Consider the following 21,724-nt stretch of genomic DNA (forward strand, 5'->3'; position numbering starts at 1 on the left):
GAATGGAAAACAATAAGGACTGGAGCCAGAAAGGAGCAGGACACGATGCCAAAACATCAACTGAGAGAGATACCACTGAACAGTGCTGATGGAGAAGAAATAAGAAGGAATGTGGGGGAGTGGGAAAAACTGACACACGGGGGAAAAGATGTGTATCTGACTCACATACATTTGGCTGTATCTGACTCACATACATACTGACTCACATACATACACAGTTCATACACTTGTTCATACACATGCATGAACACACACATACACACACCCCCCCCTTTCCAACCCTTGCATTTTTTATTTGGGTCAAGGAAGGTTCCCAGATATCCACTGTAGGAAGCAGCCTTTTGGGGGCCCTAAACTAGATTTGGTTGGGGGGGCCCCCACAAAGCGGGCAAAACATTTTAGTGGCCCCCCTCTTGAGAGAACGTTTTTACATTTTAAAGTACATTTCCTGTATTTCTACACATGTTGCCACGAGGCTTAGAGAAAATGTTACAGTTTTAAAGCAAGTTTTCTGCAATTCTACACATTCTGCCATCAGGCGGAGAGGAAATGTTGCTATTTTATTTAAAAAATCCTGAAATTCTACACATTTTGCCATGATTTATGCCATGTCAATACAATATCTGAGTGAGTGACTAACAAAATCAATGTGGGGCCCCTGGGCACATGACCTTCGTGCCTGGTTGGTAATTTGGCCATCATTACTACTACCGTAAATTACGGACTATAAGCCGCAACTTTTTTCTCACGCTTTGAACCTCGTGGCTTAAACAATGACGCGGCTAATATACTGCTCAAAAAAATAAAGGGAACACTTAAACAACACATCCTAGATCTGAATGAAAGAAATAATCTTATTAAATACTTTTTTCTTTACATAGTTGAATGTGCTGACAACAAAATCACACAAAAATAATCAATGGAAATCCAATTTATCAACCCATGGAGGTCTGGATTTGGAGTCACACTCAAAATTAAAGTGGAAAACCACACTACAGGCTGATCCAACTTTGATGTAATGTCCTTAAAACAAGTCAAAATGAGGCTCAGTAGTGTGTGTGGCCTCCACGTGCCTGTATGACCTCCCTACAACGCCTGGGCATGCTCCTGATGAGGTGGCGGATGGTCTCCTGAGGGATCTCCTCCCAGACCTGGACTAAAGCTTCCGCCAACTCCTGGACAGTCTGTGGTGCAACGTGGCGTTGGTGGATGGAGCGAGACATGATGTCTCAGATGTGCTCAATTGGATTCAGGTCTGGGGAACGGGCGGGCCAGTCCATAGCATCAATGCCTTCCTCTTGCTGGAACTGCTGACACACTCCAGCCACATGAGGTCTAGCATTGTCTTGCATTAGGAGGAACCCAGGGCCAACCGCACCGGCATATGGTCTCACAAGGGGTCTGAGGATCTCATATTGGTACCTAATGGCAGTCAGGATACCTCTGGCGAGCACATGGAGGGCTGTGCGGCCCCCCAAAGAAATGCCACCCCACACCATGACTGACCCACCGCCAAACCGGTCATGCTGGAGGATGTTGCAGGCAGCAGAACGTTCTCCACGGCGTCTCCAGACTGTCTGTCACATGTGCTCAGTGTGAACCTGCTTTCATCTGTGAAGAGCACAGGGCGTCAATGGCGAATTTGCCAATCTTGGTGTTCTCTGGCAAATGCCAAACGTCCTGCACGGTGTTGGGCTGTAAGCACAACCCCCACCTGTGGACGTCGGGCCCTCATACCACCCTCATGGAGTCTGTTTCTGACTGTTTGAGCAGACACATGCACATTTGTGGCCTGCTGGAGGTCATTTTGCAGGGCTCTGGCAGTGCTTCTCCTGCTCCTCTTTGCACAAAGGCGGAGGTAGCGGTCCTGCTGCTGGGTTGTTGCCCTCCTACGGCCTCCTCCACGTCTCCTGATGTACTGGCCTGTCTCCTGGTAGCACCTCCATGATCTGGACACTACGCTGACAGACACAGCAAACCTTCTTGCCACAGCTCGCATTGATGTGCCATCCTGGATGAGCTGCACTACCTGAGCCACTTGTGTGGTTTGTTGACTCCGTCTCATGCTACCACTAGAGTGAAAGCACCGCCAGCATTCAAAAGTGACCAAAACATCAGCCAGGAAGCATAGGAACTAAGAAGTGGTCTGTGGTCCCCACCTGCAGAACCACTCCTTTATTGGGGGTGTCTTGCTAATTGCCTATTACATTTTTTTTACATTACATTTAAGTCATTTAGCAGACGCTCTTATCCAGAGCGACTTACAAAATGGTGCATTCACCTTATGATATCCAGTGGAACAACCACTTTACAATAGTGCATCTAAATCTTTTAAGGGGGGGAGTTAGAAGGATTACTTTATCCTATCCTAGGTATAATTTCTATAAATTATAATTTATAATTTATAATAGCCTATAATTTCCACCTGTTGTCTATTCCATTTGCACAACAGCATGTGACATTTATTGTACAATCAGTGTTGCTTCCTAAGTGGACAGTTTGATTTCACAGAAGTGTGATTGACTTGGAGTTACATTGTGTTGTTTAAGTGTTCCCTTTATTTTTTTTTAGCAGTGTATATGGATTTTTCCCGCTTTCAATTTTTTTCTTCCAAAAAAACACATTCTGTGACGTGCTCAGTTTTTTGGCGGCATGAAGCTTTCATTAGACCAATGAAATTGCCGAACGGGTTAAGGTCAAACAACTTTTTTGTTGACTGTTTAGATTAAATCGAGCGCCCTCAAACTTCCCATCATTCTGATTACGGTAGTCATTTTGTCACCCTCATCATGGCAAAGACACGGAGAAATGCATATGATGCAGCTTTCAAGTTGAAGGCGATTGATCTGGCTGTTGGAAAAGGAAATAGAGCTGCTGCACGGGAGCTTGGTTTTAATGAGTCGATGATAAGACGTTGGAAACAGCAGCGTGAGGAATTGACTCAGTGCAAAAAGACAACTAAAGCTTACTGCAAATTTTTTATTTTTTGTTACAAGCCGTGTTTCGTTAAAGCCTATTCATTTTTGTTACAAGCCGTGTTTCTTTAAAGCCTATTTATTCTTGTTACAAGCCGTGTTTCGTTAAAGCCTATTTCTTTTTGTTACAAGCCGTGTTTTGTTAAAGCCTGTGTAAAGTTCATTTGTTTCAATGTACCGGTAGGCACCTGCGGCTTATAGACATGTGCGGCTTATTTATGTTAAAAAAAAAATTATTAAATTCAGTGGGTGCGGCTTATATTCAGGTACGCTTAATAGTCCGGAAATTACGGTAAGTTTAGATAGCTGGCTAGACTAACTTAACAATCACATTTCTTTGTTGCTTACATGGGCTAATTGAGTGACTGTCGGTGACTGACATAACAAGAGGAAAACTAATGATGCACAACCACATTTCGGCCCTGGTCAAAAGTAGTACACTATACACACTGTAAGAAAAAAAACATAGCGATTCAACATACAATTGTAAGGCAACCAGCTGCAATAGGATTGTGTGTTCACTCAACAAAAATGTTCTTGGGCAAACTCACAACAAAAAGTTTGTGTGTGAACATTTTGTTGCGCAAACTCACAATCCCATCGCAGCTCGCTGCCTTACAATTGTATGTTGAATCAACATTATTATTCGTTTTTTCTATAGTGATGGCTGTCTCCCTGTCCCTCTCACCAGGGAATATGCCTCTTCTGGGGTTAGGGAGATGGATGAGTCCCCTGGGCGACCAGAAAGAGCAGGATAAGAACAACTGTGACATTCGTGGACATTGTCCACGTTAAGAGAAAATGAGTTTGAGGATGGATTTTTAAGTGGAGCATGGAGGCTATAAATATATGTGTATGTCTGTGTTTGTAAACAAGCAGAGGAACTCTGTGCTCTGAAGTGTGGGTATTCCCGGAAATGCGTGTGTGTGTATATATATATATACAGTATATATGCCTGTATGCCTTTGTGTGTGCCTGTGTGTGCAAGCGCGTGTGTTTGGGGGCTGGTGGTGAGGGGGCTGAATCAGAGGGGGCAAGCGATGGGACTTATCTTGTGTGGGAACAGGGAGTAGACGAGACTGGAGAGCATAACGGTAATGAAACGCAGCTGTGGCCCAGCCAGGCCCATAAAGACATGAGGAAACAAAAAGCCATGTTCTTGGACTCTCAGAAGAAAGGGGGAGGCCTGGGAATGGGAAAAGCCTGTTTATGATGTAATAATGCTGCAGAGGACACTTTATTCGTGTAACAGAGCTACTGTAGGTCCTGGCCCTGTTCCTGTCCCTCACTTCTGCACAACAACACCTTCCATGCACGAAGCATTGTTAGTTAGCTAGCCACCAATCTACTTTTGAGTAAGAATGGAGGTAGGGGATGTATTCTGAGAGCACTTCAAGAGAAAACAAAAGAGCTCTTGTATCGTCAGTCTGACACTCGGCAGAATGAAATGATAAGATATGAAAAGATGACGTGCTTCCCTGGGTAGAGCTCTCCCAATGCACATTGAGGAATAGAACAATTAACATGTTTCGGGGCGTCAACTTTACACTTATTTCAGAGATAGAAACAAACCTTGGCCCATCTGTGGTCTGGTCTGGGCAAGCGGCTGCCTTGTTTAGAGGGGTTACAGCGCTGCGGCTGGATGAGATTTCATTCTGTTCTAATGCCACGCACGCACTCAAAAAGAGAAAAGGGATACTGGTGCGTTGGGTTGGGTTAGGGTTTGCAATCCCAAATGGAACATTGATAAGATCAAATTTACTGTGAAATGGCATCGTTAAGAGACCCTAATGGGTGCCACGAGTTTCCAGTGTGGCTGGTGGATGGGGACCGCGGTACGTATCGCAGGCTGTTTTTTCCAGCCCAGTCAGGAAAAAAACATTACCCCTTACCCAAACCCCCCCTATACTCTCGTTTCCTTCTCTACCCCCATCAGGTTTCAACATACTCACTGGGCCCAGTGGGGGAGACCATGGAGACAGAGGACGACCTAAATTACAGCTGTGGGTAACACAGTAATCCACATTATCATGAGGTATATGCTGCTGATTTCCTCTTTGGACTTAATGTATATATGGTTCAAACGCATTAAGGAAAGAAATTCTACAAATTAACAAGGCACACCTGTTCATTGAAATGCATTAACAGAGAGGGATAATCTGTCTGATTTCAGATGTTGTGTTTCCACTTTCCAGCACAATGAGGCATGATGATAAGTACACTGATGTTAGAGGAGGAAAACACATTGAATGACCATAGTATGTTTTTTAAAAACATGATGAAATAGTATTAAATATGAAAGAAGAAAATCCATCCAGGACAATAAATAGTTCAATCATCCAAAACCTCATGAAGCTGGTTGAGAGAATGCCAACAGTGTGCAAAGCTGTCAGTCATCAAGGCAAAGGGTGGCTACTTTGAAGAATATAAAATATAAAATACTTTTTGGGGTACAACATGATTCCATATGTGTTATTTCATAGTTTTGATGTCTTTACTATTATGTAGAAAATAGTAAAAATAAAGAAAAACCCTTGAATGAGTAGGTGTGTCTAAACTTTTGACTGGTACTGTATATATGAGACAGACGTCTGGCCTGGCAATCCATGTCTATGTTTTGGAAATGCAGATCATCTAAGAGTGCTGTAGGTTTAGACTTTACATCTCATAGTTGAGAGAGGATGCATATTATGAACTGTGTAGCTACTGACTGCACGACAACATAGCTTGAAGCACTTCAATATGAGCAGCAAGTGTAACAGAATCTCTGATTGGCTGTAATTAAAAAAAAATAATATTAGGATCCCCATTAGCTGACGCTGTAACACTAGCTAATCTTCCTGGTGTCCAACACCAATTAACAAGACATTACAAACAACCACAAATCAAGACTTCACAAACATTCAACAAGTAGACAATACAGACAATTAAAATACCTGACAGGAAACACATTTAACATTCAATTGATGCTTTCTATTTCCTGTCCAGTCACATGGTCTATCACATTTTTTTCTTGAAGGTGGATTTACTTGTTGTCTGAGAAATATGGATTGGTAAAGAGTTCCATTCAGCAATGGCTCTATATAAAACTGTAAATTTAAGACGATTTGTCCTTGGCTTGGGTTGTCTTAGCTGCCCTGAATTTGCCTGTCTGGTTTGGTGGTTATGCGTGTTGCTAGTATGTACTAACTGGCCTGAAAAATACTGTGTTTTAAAAAATATATATAACATTCCTAAAGAAAATCAGAAGACTGGATAGTAATTTGTTTTCTACGTGAAGCCATGAGAGACTCTGATGCATTTGGATAATATTCAGCTTTTTATATATCTTTCTTTGCTGCAGATGACCATATAACTGGACAGTACTCTAAGTGTGATAGGACCAGGGATTGAATCACCTGATTCAGAGTGCTATATGTTACATACTCTGAACCTTTTCAGAGTAACAGCCATTCCCTTACCCATCTTAATAACAATATTATCTATGTGTTCTGACCATGATAAAGCTGAGTCTGACATGACGCCTAGAAGTTATTTTTTTTCACTTGCTCTACATGCGTTCTATTCATCGACAAATTCAATTGGGTATCATCAGCAAGCATATCTTGAACCAAATACAATACATTTAGTTTCAGAAATGTTCAACACCAATTTGTTCATATCAATTCTTAGTTCTTAGTTCACTACTTAGTACATCTGTTAGCTCATTACATTCTGATGCTGTGCTATACATTGTATAGTCATCAGCATACATTACCACTCTTGCTTTGTTCATTACTGAAGGTAGTAAATCATCAGTAAAGATAGAGTAGAGAAGTGGGCCTAGGCAGCTTCCTTGAGGAACACCACAGTGTATATCTTTACTGTTTGAAAACCTACCAATTAAAGAACATGTTTTGCCTTCTCCTGGATAGATAGCTTTCCATCCAGGATAGAACTGCAGACTTAAAACCATAACATTTGAGTTTACCTAATAACAGTTCATGATCAATTACATCAAAAGCAGCACTGAAATCTAATAACACTACACCAACTAACTTCCTGTCATCCATTCTCTTTAACCAATCATTTGTAATTCTTTCTAAAGCCGTACTCGTAGAATGCCATATTTATCTGCTACTTTTTTGGCATAATAACGTTGAATCGTTACACTTCTCAGCTCATCATCAATCCATGGGGCACCGTTTTGACCTCACAGTGCATTTTCTTAAAGGGGCATGCTTATCAGCTATACTCAAATAATTTCATAAACAAACTTAGTGACATTTCAGAATCATCCTTACACACTTCTAACCATTGCACATTCTTAATCCCATCCACAAGGGTTCAATCAGAGTCCTGATTGAACCCTCTGTAGGACCATCGGTAGATTGTTTTCCTAGTGAGTGCTACCAAGTTATGATCACTACAACCTAGTGCCACTGATACAGCTTTAGAACAATGTTCAGCCATGTTAGTAAAAATGTGATCGATATAGGTTGATGGTGTGATACCGGACTGTCGCACATTAAAGGGTAATATGTTCAAGTGAGAAATAAATTATGTATGACTAATTCATATTCAGGTCTTTTAAAGTCTGGCTCTTTGTTGCTGTCAGAGAGTCCCCACTGGGCTAATGCCAGCCCCTGAAATGACTTGAAACACTGAAACACTTCGCTCAGCTTTATCCACAGCCATTTGCTTTTCCCTGACGTGTGAAAAAAACGAGATGGTGTTTTGCCAGGAAGAATATTTGCCTTGTTTAATTTGGGTTAAGGTATGCTGCTCAGACAGCACCCTTCCCTTCCTCTCCATGTTGACTTTCAGCATCATATACTCTATAACGCTCAATGGGTTCTTTCCTTCCCAAAATGTGGGCTTTCACCTACCTCGAGCCAGTCACGTGTTTTTGGCATAGCCAGCACAAAAGAGCAGCGCTCCACTCCAGTCTCAATTTCTATCAACATTGGGTAGAACATATTGTATTGTCCATGATGTTAACAACAAGATAATTATCAACCACTGTTGTTCTATTATGATGATTCCCAAAGAGAAATGTATAGATTAAGATTACCACCCCAGTCAGATTTTTTTTTTATCAAAGCATTTATTTAAAACAATTATTTTCAATGTCTGACCTCTTCGAGGTCAACAATAAACTCTTTATTATAAAGAAAATGTGAACCCAATTATGGTTATTGGCCAGGAGCATTTTAATTTAAGTTGAATAGTTCGGTCTGCCATAATTTAATTTTACATGAAATAAGATTGTATCAGGGCTGTTCTCGTGCCTTATAATGCCATATGTATATAGGGTCTCCATTGTGGGATTACAAGGCCTCTTCATCCTCGGTACACCCAGTCCTAATGTTGTGCGTGAGACTGCTTAGTGAAAAACAACAAAACCCAGGACAGCTAAGCCTATATCGCATTCTTCCACCGTGAAAAAGTGCCGGCTTGCATGAGAAAATAGGAGATAATTAGGTAGAAAATCCACCGCACATTCCGCATGGCAGCAGTTCAGCCAGCTGAACACAGAGGGCCCTTCTTCTGCACTGGAACCACAAAGACATCAAGGCAGTTTACCACTGGATCTGGGCTGGATGAGGCTGCTGGGCTACGTGCCTGTGATGACTACCTAGTGGAAAAATGAACCCATTATCCTGGGACTACACCTCTTGATGCATCTTATCCTCTTTACATGTACCACTCAAAGTCATCTCTGACTGAGAAGGAGCTCTTAGGAGCTCTCACGTAGGAGAACTTGAAGAACAGATAAAGGATTTGGTCCCACACTGAAAATGTTCTGAAAGTGTTTCTACTATGTGACTCTCTAATCAACTCTACAACTCTGTTACATTTTTTTTATAAAATGTTGTCTTGTGTGCAGAGACTAGGCTGCTACTGGAAGTGAGGCTTCATTACTGTTCATGAGGAACGGAGCACGCTGCTAACTCAGTCAGCAAACATTGGCAACAAGAGGCTAGTATGTAGAAGCAACATAAACTGTACACGGTCCAAAACCCACCTGCTCAGCCTAACAAAAGTCCTGGTGAAAACTCAGGTGTCACTCCTTTAAAATAGTTACTTACTGACTGTAGCAAAGGATACCAATGCATTTCTATTTGAGTTAAAATGTGGCGATTAATCCATTTCATTATTTCACTGTTGGGGAATAATCTTTGATTCAACTCTTGTGACTGAACTGCTACTCACAGACCTCTGTTTGTCATTTCAAACCTCTCCCAGCCACAACGTCTCTCGTCATTCATTCTACTGCTGACAAAAGCACCTGAGGCCTCATTTATAACAGTTGCGTAAAATTTACACTAAATATCTGCGCGTGCCATTTCTGAAAAGACTGTTCACGCACAAAAATATTGAGATTTGACAATTACGTCCTTATTTGCTGTATACTTTGGAAGTATTGGAATTAGCCCAAGACAGTATAAAAAGGAAATAGCAATGGTGAACTTGATCAAATTTCTTTGGAGGTGCTGGCAGAATGTTTTCTTTTGCAGTGACATTTTCTGTAGGCTATCTGACCGCTTCTGAAAGACAAAAACTATTGTAAATTGTTGTGCACCTGTAGACAGTTTGAATTCAATAATGTTTTGCATTTACTGTTTTCCCAAACCTAAATATGCAACATTGCCTGCAAATTAGTTTTTTACTAGAGTAGGCTATACTTACAGTGGTAGCCTACACACTTCAACACAAAATATCAACTGTCTGTTCACCTGTTAAATTCTACTGTATGTTATAAACCATCCTCCCTTTCTCAGAGCAAGGAGAGCAAAAACTTGAAATTATAATAGCCTATCTAATAGGCCCAATTAAGTGTTTTATGGCTACTTCAGGAATATGAACTCATCGTGGCCATAAAAGGTGAGGAATTTATTCTGCAATGGTTATGATATACACTGAGTATACAAAACATTAAGAACACCTGCTCTTTCCATGACACAGACTGACCAGGTGAATCCAGGTGAAAGCTATGATCCCTTATTGATGCTACTTGTTAAATCCACTTCAAGTAGTGTAGATGAAGGGGAGGAGACAGGTTAAAGAATGGTTTTTAAGCCTTGAGACAATTGAAAAATTGGATTGTGTATGTGTGCCATTCAGAGGGTGAATGGGCAAGACAAAATATTTAAGTGCCTTTGAATGGGTTATGGTAGTAAGTGCCAGGTGCACCAGTTAGTGTCAAGAAATGCAACGCTGCTGGGTTTTTCACGCTCAACAGTTTCCCGTGTGTATCAAGAATGGACCACCACCCAAAGGACATCCTGCCGACTTGACACAACTGTGGGAAGCATTGGAGTCAACATGGGCCAGCATCTATGTGGAATGCTTTTAAAACCTTGTAGAGTGCAAGACCTGACGAATTGAGGCTGTTCTGAGGGCAGAAGGGGGATGCAACTCAGTATTAAGAAGGTGTTCCTAATGCTTGGTATACTCAGTGGATGTATGATGTATTATGTTTAGAAATGAAATATAGTCTATGACAAATTTGACATTATTCAGACGTAGCCTACAAACGTGAATTGAAAAGGTGAACCGTCGGTTCTACCGTTAAACTGCGCATCGGATCACATAATACTTGAAATAGCTTATCTATTTACTATGCTACTGTGAAGTGGGTCCAGTTAAATGAGAGATGGGATGAATGGTAGCTTATCCTAACTTGTTGTAGGCCTATAGGCTATTTCGCGAGTTTGAAACCATCACAGTCAGAAAAGGTGAGGAATTTATTCTGCAATGAAATAAATAACAGGAAATAGATGCCTATTTCTAAGTATTTTAGAATGCAATGATAAAATAAATTGATCTTAGCTGTTCTCACTAATGGCAAACGACTGCATCTTGTTATTATATTGAAGAAAAATATAAATGCAACATTCCTGTCACGCACGTCGTAAGGAGTGGACCAAAATGCAGCGGGTATATTGATCATCTTCTTTACTTTATTAAAGAGAAGACACTTGAACAAAACAAACGACGAAAACACTACAGTAAGGTGCACAGACTATACTAGGAACAACCACCCACAAACACAAGTGAAAACAAACACAACTAAATATGGCCTCCAATTAGAGACAACAACAACCAGCTTTCTCTAATTGGAGGTCATTGGCAAAACTAACATAGAAATAGAAAATCTAGATAAACACATAGAAATAGATAACCTAGAACATAAACCAAAAACCCCGAAACACACAAAACAAACACCCCCTGCCACGCCCTGACCAAACTACAATAACAAATAACCCCTTTTACTGGTCAGGATGTGGCAGTACCCCCCCCCCAAAGGTGCAGACCCCGAATGCACCTCAAAACAAAAAACCCACAAAAAATAACCCCAAACTTAAAGGGAGGGAAGGGAGGGTGGCCACCGTCAACGACGGCTCCCGTGCTACACCCCACCCCCAATCCTCCAACTACGGAGGTGGCTCTGGCTCCGGCCTTAGTCCCCATTCTAACCTGCCCACCCCCGCTGAAGGCTCAGGGCTGTAGACCACTGCTGAAGGCTCTGGGCTGAGGTGCGTCTCTGGAGACCTCGGGCTGAGGTGCGTTGCTGGAGACCTCGGGCTGTGGGCCGTCTCTGCAGGCACCGGACTGTGGGCCGTCTCTGCAGGCTCCGGACTGTGGGCCGTCTCTGCAGGCTCCGGACTGTGGGCCGTCTCTGCAGGCTCCGGACTGTGGGCCGTCTCTGCAGGCTCCGGACTGTGGGCCGTCTCTGCAGGCTCCGGACTGTGGGCCGTCTCTGCAGGCTCCGGACTGTGGGCCGTCTCTGTCGGTTCCGGACTGTAGGACATCGCCGGAAGCACTGGATGGGGAACTGTCGCTGGAAGCTCTGGACGGGGAACTGTCGCCGGAAGCTCTGGACTGGGACTGCGCACTGAAGGCCTGATGCGTGGGGCTGGCTTTGGAGGCGCCAGACTAGTAACCCGCACCACAGGGCTAGTGCGAGGAGCAGGAACAGGACGTACTGGACTGGGCAGGCGCACTAGAGGCCTGATGCGTGGGGCTGGCTTTGGAGGCGCCAGAACAGTAACACGCACCACAGGGCTAGTGCGAGGAACAGGAACAGGATACACTGGGTCTTGAAGACGCACTGGAGGTCTGGAGCGCACAGCCTGCACAACCCGTCCTGGCTGAGTTGTCACTGTAGCCCTGCACGGGCGGAGTGCTGGCACAGGGCGAACTGGGCTGTGCTGAGGAATGATGGCTGCCGTGCATAGAGCAGGCTCAGGGTAGCCTGGGCCTAGGAGACGCGCTGGTGGCCAGATATGCTGAGCAGGCATACTCCTTCCTGGCTAGATGCCCACTCTAGCACGGCACTTGCGGGGGGCTGGTATCGACCGCACCGGACTGTACGTGCGGATGGGCGAGACCGTGCGCACTTCCGCATAGCACGGTGCTCTCCACGCCAAACGCTCCCCATAATAAGCACAAGGAGTTGGCTCAGGTCTATTGCCTGACTTACCCCAACTCCCCGTGTGACCCCCCCAACATTTTTTGGGGGGCTGCCTCCTCTCCTCCTGAAATGGAGGATATAATGCCTCATACCTCCGTCGTTCCCTCTTAGCTTCCTCCAGCTCCTCCTTCGGTCGCCGGTACTCCCCAGCCTGCCTCCAAGGTCCCTTTCCATCTAATATTTCCTCCCATGTCCACGACTCCAAATATTTATCCTGCTGCTCTTTCTTCCGCTGCTTGGTCCTCTTTTGGTAGGTGGTTCGGTCACGCGCGTCGTAAGGAGTGGACCAAAATGCAGCAGGTATATTGATCATCTTCTTTACTTTATTAAAGAGAAGACACTTAAACAGTCCAGTAAGGTGCACAGACTATACTAGGAACAACCACCCACAAACACAAGTGAAAACAAACACAACTAAATATGGCCTCCAATTAGAGACAACAACAACCAGCTGCCTCTAATTGGAGTATATTGACAAAACAAACATAGAAATAGAAAAGCTAGATAAACACATAGAAATAGATAACCTAGAACAACACACAAAACAAACACCCCCTGACACGCCCTGACCAAACTACAATAACAAATAACCCCTTTTACTGGTCAGGACGTGACAATTCAACAATTTCAACGATTTTACTGAATTACAGTTCATTTAAGGAAATCAGACAATTTAAATAAATTCATTAGAATGTCTATGGATTTTACATGACTGGGCAGGGGCGCAGTCATGGGTGGGCCTGAGAGGGCATACACCCACCCACTTGGGAGCCAGACCCACTCACTGGGGAGCCAGGCCCAGCCAATCAGAATTAGTTTTCCCCCACAAAAGAGCTTTATTACAGACAGAAATAGTCCTCAGTTTCATTAGCTGTCCGGGTGACTTGTCTCAGACGATCCCGCAGATGAAGAAGCCGGATGTGGAGGTCTTGGTCTGACCAGTGGGACGTACTGCCAAATTCTCTGGAGGCAGCTTATGGCTGAGAAATTAACATTAAATTATCTGGCAACAACTCTGGTGGACATTCCTGCAGTCAGCATACCAATTGCAAGCTCCCTCAAAACTTGAGACATCTGTGGCATTGTATTGTGTAACAAAACTGCACATTTTAGAGTGGCCTTTTATTGTCCCCCAGCACAAGGTCCACCTGTGTGATGATCATGCTGTTAAATCAGCTTCTTGATATGCCACACCTGTCAGGTGGATGGATTATCTTGGCAAAGGAGAAATGCTCACTAACAGGGATGTAAACAAATTTGTGCACAACATTTTTGAGAAATAAGCTTTTTGTCTGTATGGAACATTTATTTTATTTCAGCTCATGAAACACTTTACATGTTGCGTTTATATTTTTGTTCAGTATATATACTGCTCAAAAAAATAAAGGGAACACTTAAACAACACAATGTAACTCCAAGTCAATCACACTTCTGTGAAATCAAACTGTCCACTTAGGAAGCAACACTGATTGACAATAAATTTCACATGCTGTTGTGCAAATGGAATAGACAACAGGTGGAAATTATAGGCAATTAGCAAGACACCCCCAATAAAGGAGTGGTTCTGCAGGTGGGGACCACAGACCACTTCTCAGTTCCTATGCTTCCTGGCTGATGTTTTGGTCACTTTTGAATGCTGGCGGTGCTTTCACTCTAGTGGTAGCATGAGACGGAGTCTACAACCCACACAAGTGGCTCAGGTAGTGCAGCTCATCCAGGATGGCACATTAATGCGAGCTGTGGCAAGAAGGTTTGCTGTGTCTGTCAGCGTAGTGTCCAGAGCATGGAGGCGCTACCAGGAGACAGGCCAGTACATCAGGAGACGTGGAGGAGGCTGTAGGAGGGCAACAACCCAGCAGCAGGACCGCTACCTCCGCCTTTGTGCAAGGAGGAGCAGGAGAAGCACTGCCAGAGCCCTGCAAAATGACCTCCAGCAGGCCACAAATGTGCATGTGTCTGCTCAAACGGTCAGAAACAGACTCCATGAGGGTGGTATGAGGGCCCGACGTCCACAGGTGGGGGTTGTGCTTACAGCCCAACACCGTGCAGGACGTTTGGCATTTACAGAGAACACCAAGATTGGCAAATTCGCCACTGGCGCCCTGTGCTCTTCACAGATGAAAGCAGGTTCACACTGAGCACGTGACAGACGTGACAGAGTCTGGAGACGCCGTGGAGAACGTTCTGCTGCCTGCAACATCCTCCAGCATGACCGGTTTGGCGGTGGGTCAGTCATGGTGTGGGGTGGCATTTCTTTGGGGGCCGCACAGCCCTCCATGTGCTCGCCAGAGGTAGCCTGACTGCCATTAGGTACCGAGATGAGATCCTCAGACCCCTTGTGAGACCATATGCTGGTGCGGTTGGCCCTGGGTTCCTCCTAATGCAAGACAATGCTAGACCTCATGTGGCTGGAGTGTGTCAGCAGTTCCTGCAAGAGGAAGGCATTGATGCTATGGACTGGCCCGCCCGTTCCCCAGACCTGAATCCAATTGAGCACATCTGGGACATCATGTCTGGCTCCATCCACCAATGCCACGTTGCACCACAGACTGTCCAGGAGTTGGCGGATGCTTTAGTCCAGGTCTGGGAGGAGATCCCTCAGGAGACCATCCGCCACCTCATCAGGAGCATGCCCAGGCATTGTAGGGAGGTCATACAGGCACGTGGAGGCCACACACACTACTGAGCCTCATTTTGACTTGTTTTAAGGACATTACATCAAAATTGGATCAGCCTGTAGTGTGGTTTTCCACTTTAATTTTGAGTGTGACTCCAAATCCAGACCTCCATGGGTTGATAAATTGGATTTCCATTGATTATTTTTGTGTGATTTTGTTGTCAGCACATTCAACTATGTAAAGAAAAAAGTATTTAATAGGATTATTTCATTCATTCAGATCTAGGATGTGTTATTTTAGTGTTCCCTTTATTTTTTTGAGCAGTGTATTTAGCTACCTGTTTCATTGTTATGAATAAGAGTGTCATCATATATTTAGCTACCTGTTTTATTGTTATGAATAAGAGTGTCATCATATATTTAACTACCTGTTTTATTGTTATGAATAAGAGTGTCATCATATATTTAGCTACCTGTTTTATTGTTATGAATAAGAGTGTCATCATATATTTAGCTACCTGTTTTATTGTTATGAATAAGAGTGTCATCATATATTTAGCTACCTGTTTTATTGTTATGAATAAGAGTGTCATCATATATTTAGCTACCTGTTTTATTGTTATGAATAAGAGTGTCATCATATATTTAGCTACCTGTTTTATTGTTATGAATAAGAGTGTCATCATATATTTAGCTACCTGTTTTATTGTTATGAATAAGAGTGTCATCATATATTTAGCTACCTGTTTTATTGTTATGAATAAGTGTCATCATATATTTAACTACCTGTTTTATTGTTATGAATAAGAGTGTCATCATATATTTAGCTACCTGTTTTATTGTTATGATTAAGAGTGTCATCATATATTTAGCTACCTGTTTTATTGTTATGAATAAGAGTGTCATCACAAGGCTACTACTTGGCTTTTGCTTTCATGCAATGCAATACATCAACCACTAGAAACAGTGTGTACCGATGGTCTAAAGTTTGTGGGAGGATAAGCACATTCTCAAGTTTAGTTTTTATAAATGCCAACTTTTGCGTGAAAACTGTATAAATGAGGCCCCTGCTATCTTTTGACTGCACCACACCATCCACTTAACTGTTCACATTGACACGTGTTCCTCCTTCTGTGTGCATATGATGGTAAGGTAATGAGGATGCTTGTTGCTTGCAATGCCACCCTTCTCTCTTTTACTGATTTACAGAGCAAGAAATTCAGCAGGAAAGTCACCTCATGTTGGCCGTAAAAACGTCTCTTTCTCTTCAGCCTCTAATAAGCGGCTGGAACCCCCCCCCCCAACTCGGCTTGTTGTGCTGCTGAAGCTGAGTGTGTGAGGGGCTTGGGAAGACTAAAGAACACACAAAAGGCCAACTGGAGTCCTGGAGTGCAGCGGTAGGCAGAGCAAACACAGCACCACCACCACCACAGGATGGAAGGCTGGGGCATGCTGCCGACTGACGGGCACAAAGAGAGCGCTGTCATGGAAACCCAAAGCCCATAGTGACTAACCACTCCAGTGCCTTGGCTTTATCCATCTGTAGGTACACTGCATCTGCACACACATAGACTTTTATTTGGATGCCGCTAGATTAGAGGGTTTACTTTTTCTGGAGGGTGTTGTTCTTAGGAAAGAATGTATATAATGATGTGGATTAGTCAAGGATTTATGCTGAGAAAATAAATGATGTTTTTGTGCTTAGGAGTCTGGTGCCAGCTTTACTTTACTAAAGCAAATTTGCCTTAGCGAATTGGTCGATGTTATCTACTGATTGCAGCCAATTGGACCCAGTGTTTGACTTCAATTGAGCGTGAGCGCAGACCATTTACATCTGGTTATCTGGGAGCAAACCTGGCTGGCCCAGCGTTGGCCAGGCCTGATTATTGATGTTGGTTGGTTCACCTGATTATTGTTGTCAGTATGTAAGCATATGTCGGTCTAGCATAGCTGTTGGAATGTTGCATGGGGTCCAATAACCCCCTCTTTAACTGGTGTCCAAGACCAGGGACTGGCTCTTCGTTTGCTTTGGGCTGACCAGTTTTCTGACTGGGTTCCTCTGTCAACAAGGGACCAGGGAGTAAACAGTTTGGTTTCCAACTTCTAGCGTGTGTCAGAGAACGCAACAATTATGTCAATCAGGGATTCTTCTGCAATTGAAATAGAATTATAGAATTACAGGAAATTGGTCTTAAAAATGCAAAAATATGTCTACACCAAGATGGGGGCATCTAAAATCTTCTCTCAAATTTAGCCTCGCCGACCGCTCCCCCCTGCCATGCCCACCACCTAAGCCCTTTTTTGATCCAGAAAAAACCCTGGTCAATGTTGTGTAAAAAATTAACTTTTTGTTATTTTTGTTATGTCTACTTTCTTCCACCAGACCAAATAAATATTATAAGGAAATGTGACCCAAAGTTTCTCTGCACAGTTACGATAGCTTTGACCACAAGTCGCCCAATATCCTTACAAGAGGTTTCTTTTCACGTCGAATGAAATAAGGTTGGACAATGGCCATACTGTCATGGCTGTCATGGCGTATTCAATAAAAGTGTTCTGAATTGCTATTATCTCAGAGGGTCACACATGAAGACTTTCTCTTGTTTGCTCATTTGACAGCAGTCTTTATGGCCAAGAAGTCACCACCTCAATGGCCATATGGTCAATGACCAGCTGTTACAGCCTTATTATACACTGAACAAAAATATAAACGCAATGTAAAGTGTTGGTCCCATGTTTAATGAGCTAAAATAAAAGATCTCAGACATTTTCCATACACACACACAAATATTATTTCTCTCAAATTTTGTGCACAAATTTGTTTACATCCATGTTAGTGAGAATTTTAGCCTTTGTCAAGAAGCTGATTAAACAGCATGATCATTACACAGGTGCACCTTGTGCTGGGGACAATAAAAGGCCACTCTAAAATGTGCAGTTTTGTCACACAACACAATGCCACAGATGTCTCAAGTTTTGAGGGCGTGTGCAATTGTCATGATGACTGTAGGATGCTGAGGAGTATTTCTGTCTGTAAAAAAGTGATTTTGTGGGGAAAAACACATTCTGATTGGCTGGACCTGGCTCCCTCTTTGGGTGGGCCTGGTTCCCAAGTGGGTGGGCCTATGCCCTCCCAGGCCCACTCATGGCTGCACCCTTGCAGAGTCATGTGAAATCCATAGATTAGGGCCTAATGAATTTATTTCAAGTTGCTGATTTCCTTATATGAACTTTAACAGCAAAATCTTTGAAATGCCTTTTAGATCATAATGAATAAGGTGATGTGGACAGGAGGGACCTGATACACTAATACACATGGCCCCAGCTATATCTTATGAGTGAGCTTCTCAGCTCCATGAAGTCTCATTGAGAGTTTGCATATCAAACGTATTTGGCATTTTAGATAGAAACTGTTTGATCTATAAAAAAAAAGATTTGTTCCCACCACATCACAACATTCTGTAGATGCATTTTTCATTAGTAATTCCTGTCTTGTGCTCTTAATGGTTAGGCCTACATGGACAATGGGAGCTTTACATATGAATAGGAGGAGGTACCTTCAGTCATGTGTGAAGACTCTTTTCCCCATATGTTGTCTAATGACTTAACGACATTGTGTTGGAGCAAGTTAATGAATAGTGGGCTGGATGATTTGTTGGTTTCTAAACCTGGCTTCATGCTCATGTGCTTTGCTAATGCCAGAATTAAGGGTGCGTTAGTGTTATTTGACCGTTAACATTCCATTGATCGCAGTCTTATAAGGTAACCCGACAGGCCGCAGATGGCTCTATTATTATTTTTATGTCATTTGTCATCTGCGTCCGACTGGACTTTGTGCAGCTGGCTATACACTCCTGTCCCCCGGCGAATGGCTCGTACTTAAAATACCCTCCATTCAGGTTGCAAAGGCGTCGATTTCCTCTTTAACTAGCTTTAATGGCGAGACTCCAAGAGAAAAACTGGAAAAATATGTGTATTGTCTTAATAAAGCACAATTTTCCACCACCATGCTAGAGTGGCTAATGATACTTCCTTATGTTTGGTCAATCAGGTTGCAGCAGTCTGTTACCCCTGGCTGAACGCTATATGCAAGATCAGGAAGTAGCATTAGCTACTAGCATGGTGGTAGAACAGTTTTTTCGTGCCGGCTCGCAAGTGGAGGAGGAAAATGATGTTTTATGTACGAGCCGGTCCCCAGGGACACACGTGTATAGCTAGCCGGCTGCATAAAGGCGTCCGCATGCTTCCCAGACTAAAAAGTTGGAAGAGTTTGTCCATATATTATGACATTTTGTGATGTTTTTGTTCATTTTGGACTTCAGTGAGGGTTTTTTCGGCTGTTCGGGCACACATTTTTTTTCTGGAGGCAAACCGAAGTCTACGCCCCTTCTTCGGTGACTAGTCAACAGTAGGGATTATTCAATAATGTCTTTGTTGTCATTCAATGAGAGACGAGTACTTTTCATTCTCCTCGGCAAAAACGTAAAAAGGAATGAGCGATTTCTTGAGTTTGTTTAAATGAATTCTGACTATTTTGAGGAAGTGTATACTGGCTACGGCATTTTTTTTCTTGTTTTTCAAGCAAAGGTCTTTTAAGGGAGTGTGCGACTCCTTCGGTTCAGCTAGCCGAATTCGGCTAGGCGCCTGACTAACTGAATCATGCTGACGCTTTCAAGAATCTAGTTAGACGCAGATGACAAACGACGTAAATGGAATAATAGTGACACCTGCAGCTGGTCGGGCTACTTTATGTGTCATAGAAATGCATTGGTATCATTTGCCACAGTTAGTAAGTATCTTTTAAGTGAGCATAAACTGAGTATAGTTGTAATTGCATCATAACAGGTCATATTTATTGCATCCATTCAGACAAATAATTCAGACTGTCAGACGCAGTAGCCTCACTGTCCAAAGACTACAGTAAGACAAGAGCCACAGTTATTCATAGTAAGTCTTGGTTTGGCCCCTACAATTACATCCAGATCACCCACCATGGCCACAAGTGCCACTATGCCATCTCCTCTGCTCTCTGCTCACACACAAGACGTATCGATGTCGATTAACATAAAGGTGCTACAAAATAATCTTCCAGAGTCTTTTTGTTGTATGACCATTTTATGATTCCCACTAAGTATTTGACAGTAACATGCAGATCCACACCGCTCGTGTCGTGTGTGCGGGCATTGCAAAATAAATGTACACGTTCATGTTATTCAATCATTGCACCCACACTGCTCGCACATCAACGAGCATATGCGTAGTAGCCTGGCGCTAAAATAGAACTTTGTTCTATTTGTGACACTGACTCGCTGCAAGTCCTGCCTCTCCCATCTCCTCATTGGTTTTTAGGAGCATATACCCACATGGGTGATTGAAAGATGAACTGAGGTCCACACTCCAGTCCAGTTGGTGGTGGTGGTAATGCACCTTAAAGTTGGTTGCCAACCGCTATATAAAGTCAAAAGAAGATGAAGAAGCCTGGAGGAGAGATTACTAGAAACAAACTCGGTTTACCCTTTTATCTGTGGATTCATTGTCAGAGTAGAGGACCTTCTGCATTTCAGGTAAAATGTACACTGTAAAATGTTTATATCCTAGGACAAATAAGCTAGCAACAGCAAGCTAGCTAGCTAAATTGCCATAAATGTTTAATGGTTTTCGACCTGTGTCAAAATGAATATAGTTTGATCAGAGTGCATGTCCTGATCTCATCTGGTGTGGGTGGATAAAATCAACACGCAAACACACGAGCCCGAGCGGTCTGGTCAGCATGTAACACGGTTTTTACACAATGAATCCCTCCATAAATGATTAATAAACAGATAGGATGTGAGCCTTTACACAGACAAGTCACATGGAAGTCAAGCGCACTGTGACATGTCATACCACGCTGAAGTAGCTCGAGAAGTAAACACTTTTGGGGAAATGTTGATACATTTAATTGGAACGTCTTGATTTGACCCACACACGTGAGAATATGGCTATGCTGCTAATTTGTGGATACTATTCGACAATTGCGTGAGAACAATAGAAATACTTCTAGACTAACCAACAATGTGTCCGAAAACAAATTCCGGAGCAACAATACAATTGTTATCTGATCAACGCTGAAACAATAACATGAAGATAATTTACCAATAGTTAAACTCACCCGTTTTAAACCCACGGTAGCCTAAATCCGGAGATTGCACAGTCGGCAACAATTGCAGTTACTCCATATTTTCTGCACGAATTACAGATCTTCAAATGACACAAAACTTAACTGGAGTCCTAATCAACAAAACTCTTGACTGTTCGATCTAAACAACTCCCGGAAATTATGCTGTCCAAGCAATGAACAGTAGTCTATCCTATCCTTCAACAAATGTACAACAGTATGCTCATCAATACATTGAGGGCGGAGTACCTCAACCATAGTAGTTGTATCAGTGGAAACCACACCCCCGCCAGTGGGACGGATGCGCTCTTCATTTTTCTATGGAGCATGAACATGCCATAATACACTTCCTAAGGAAAAGTAACAACATTAATAACATATCGTTTCTCTAATTCATATATGCCTCATTCTTAATCCTTCACTTTTCTCCATGGTTGTGGAATCCTGCTCCCACAAACTGACATAGTAGTCATTTGTCTTCATTACCTCTTGTAAAAGTTTTAAGAAAAAAGATT

General features: G+C 42.9%; 1 protein-coding gene across 3 annotated transcripts in view; it reads right to left on the reverse strand.

Annotated features, from left to right (window-relative positions):
* The window catches only part of LOC106571247 (rho guanine nucleotide exchange factor TIAM2), a 62,811-nt gene extending 41,346 nt beyond the window's left edge, over nt 1–21,465 (reverse strand). For 2 of the 3 annotated variants that reach the window (XM_014144051.2, XM_045695621.1), the window contains exon 1: nt 21,204–21,464. The gene's annotated coding sequence lies outside the window, so the exon portion shown is untranslated. Of the gene's footprint in view, nt 1–21,203 lie in introns of all 3 variants that reach the window. The other variant, XM_045695620.1, reaches the window with a different exon arrangement.
* Nucleotides 21,466–21,724: the final 259 nt, after the last annotated feature.

This window comes from Salmo salar, chromosome ssa15 (assembly GCF_905237065.1).
Source record: "Salmo salar chromosome ssa15, Ssal_v3.1, whole genome shotgun sequence".
Lineage (NCBI taxonomy): Eukaryota > Metazoa > Chordata > Actinopteri > Salmoniformes > Salmonidae > Salmo > Salmo salar.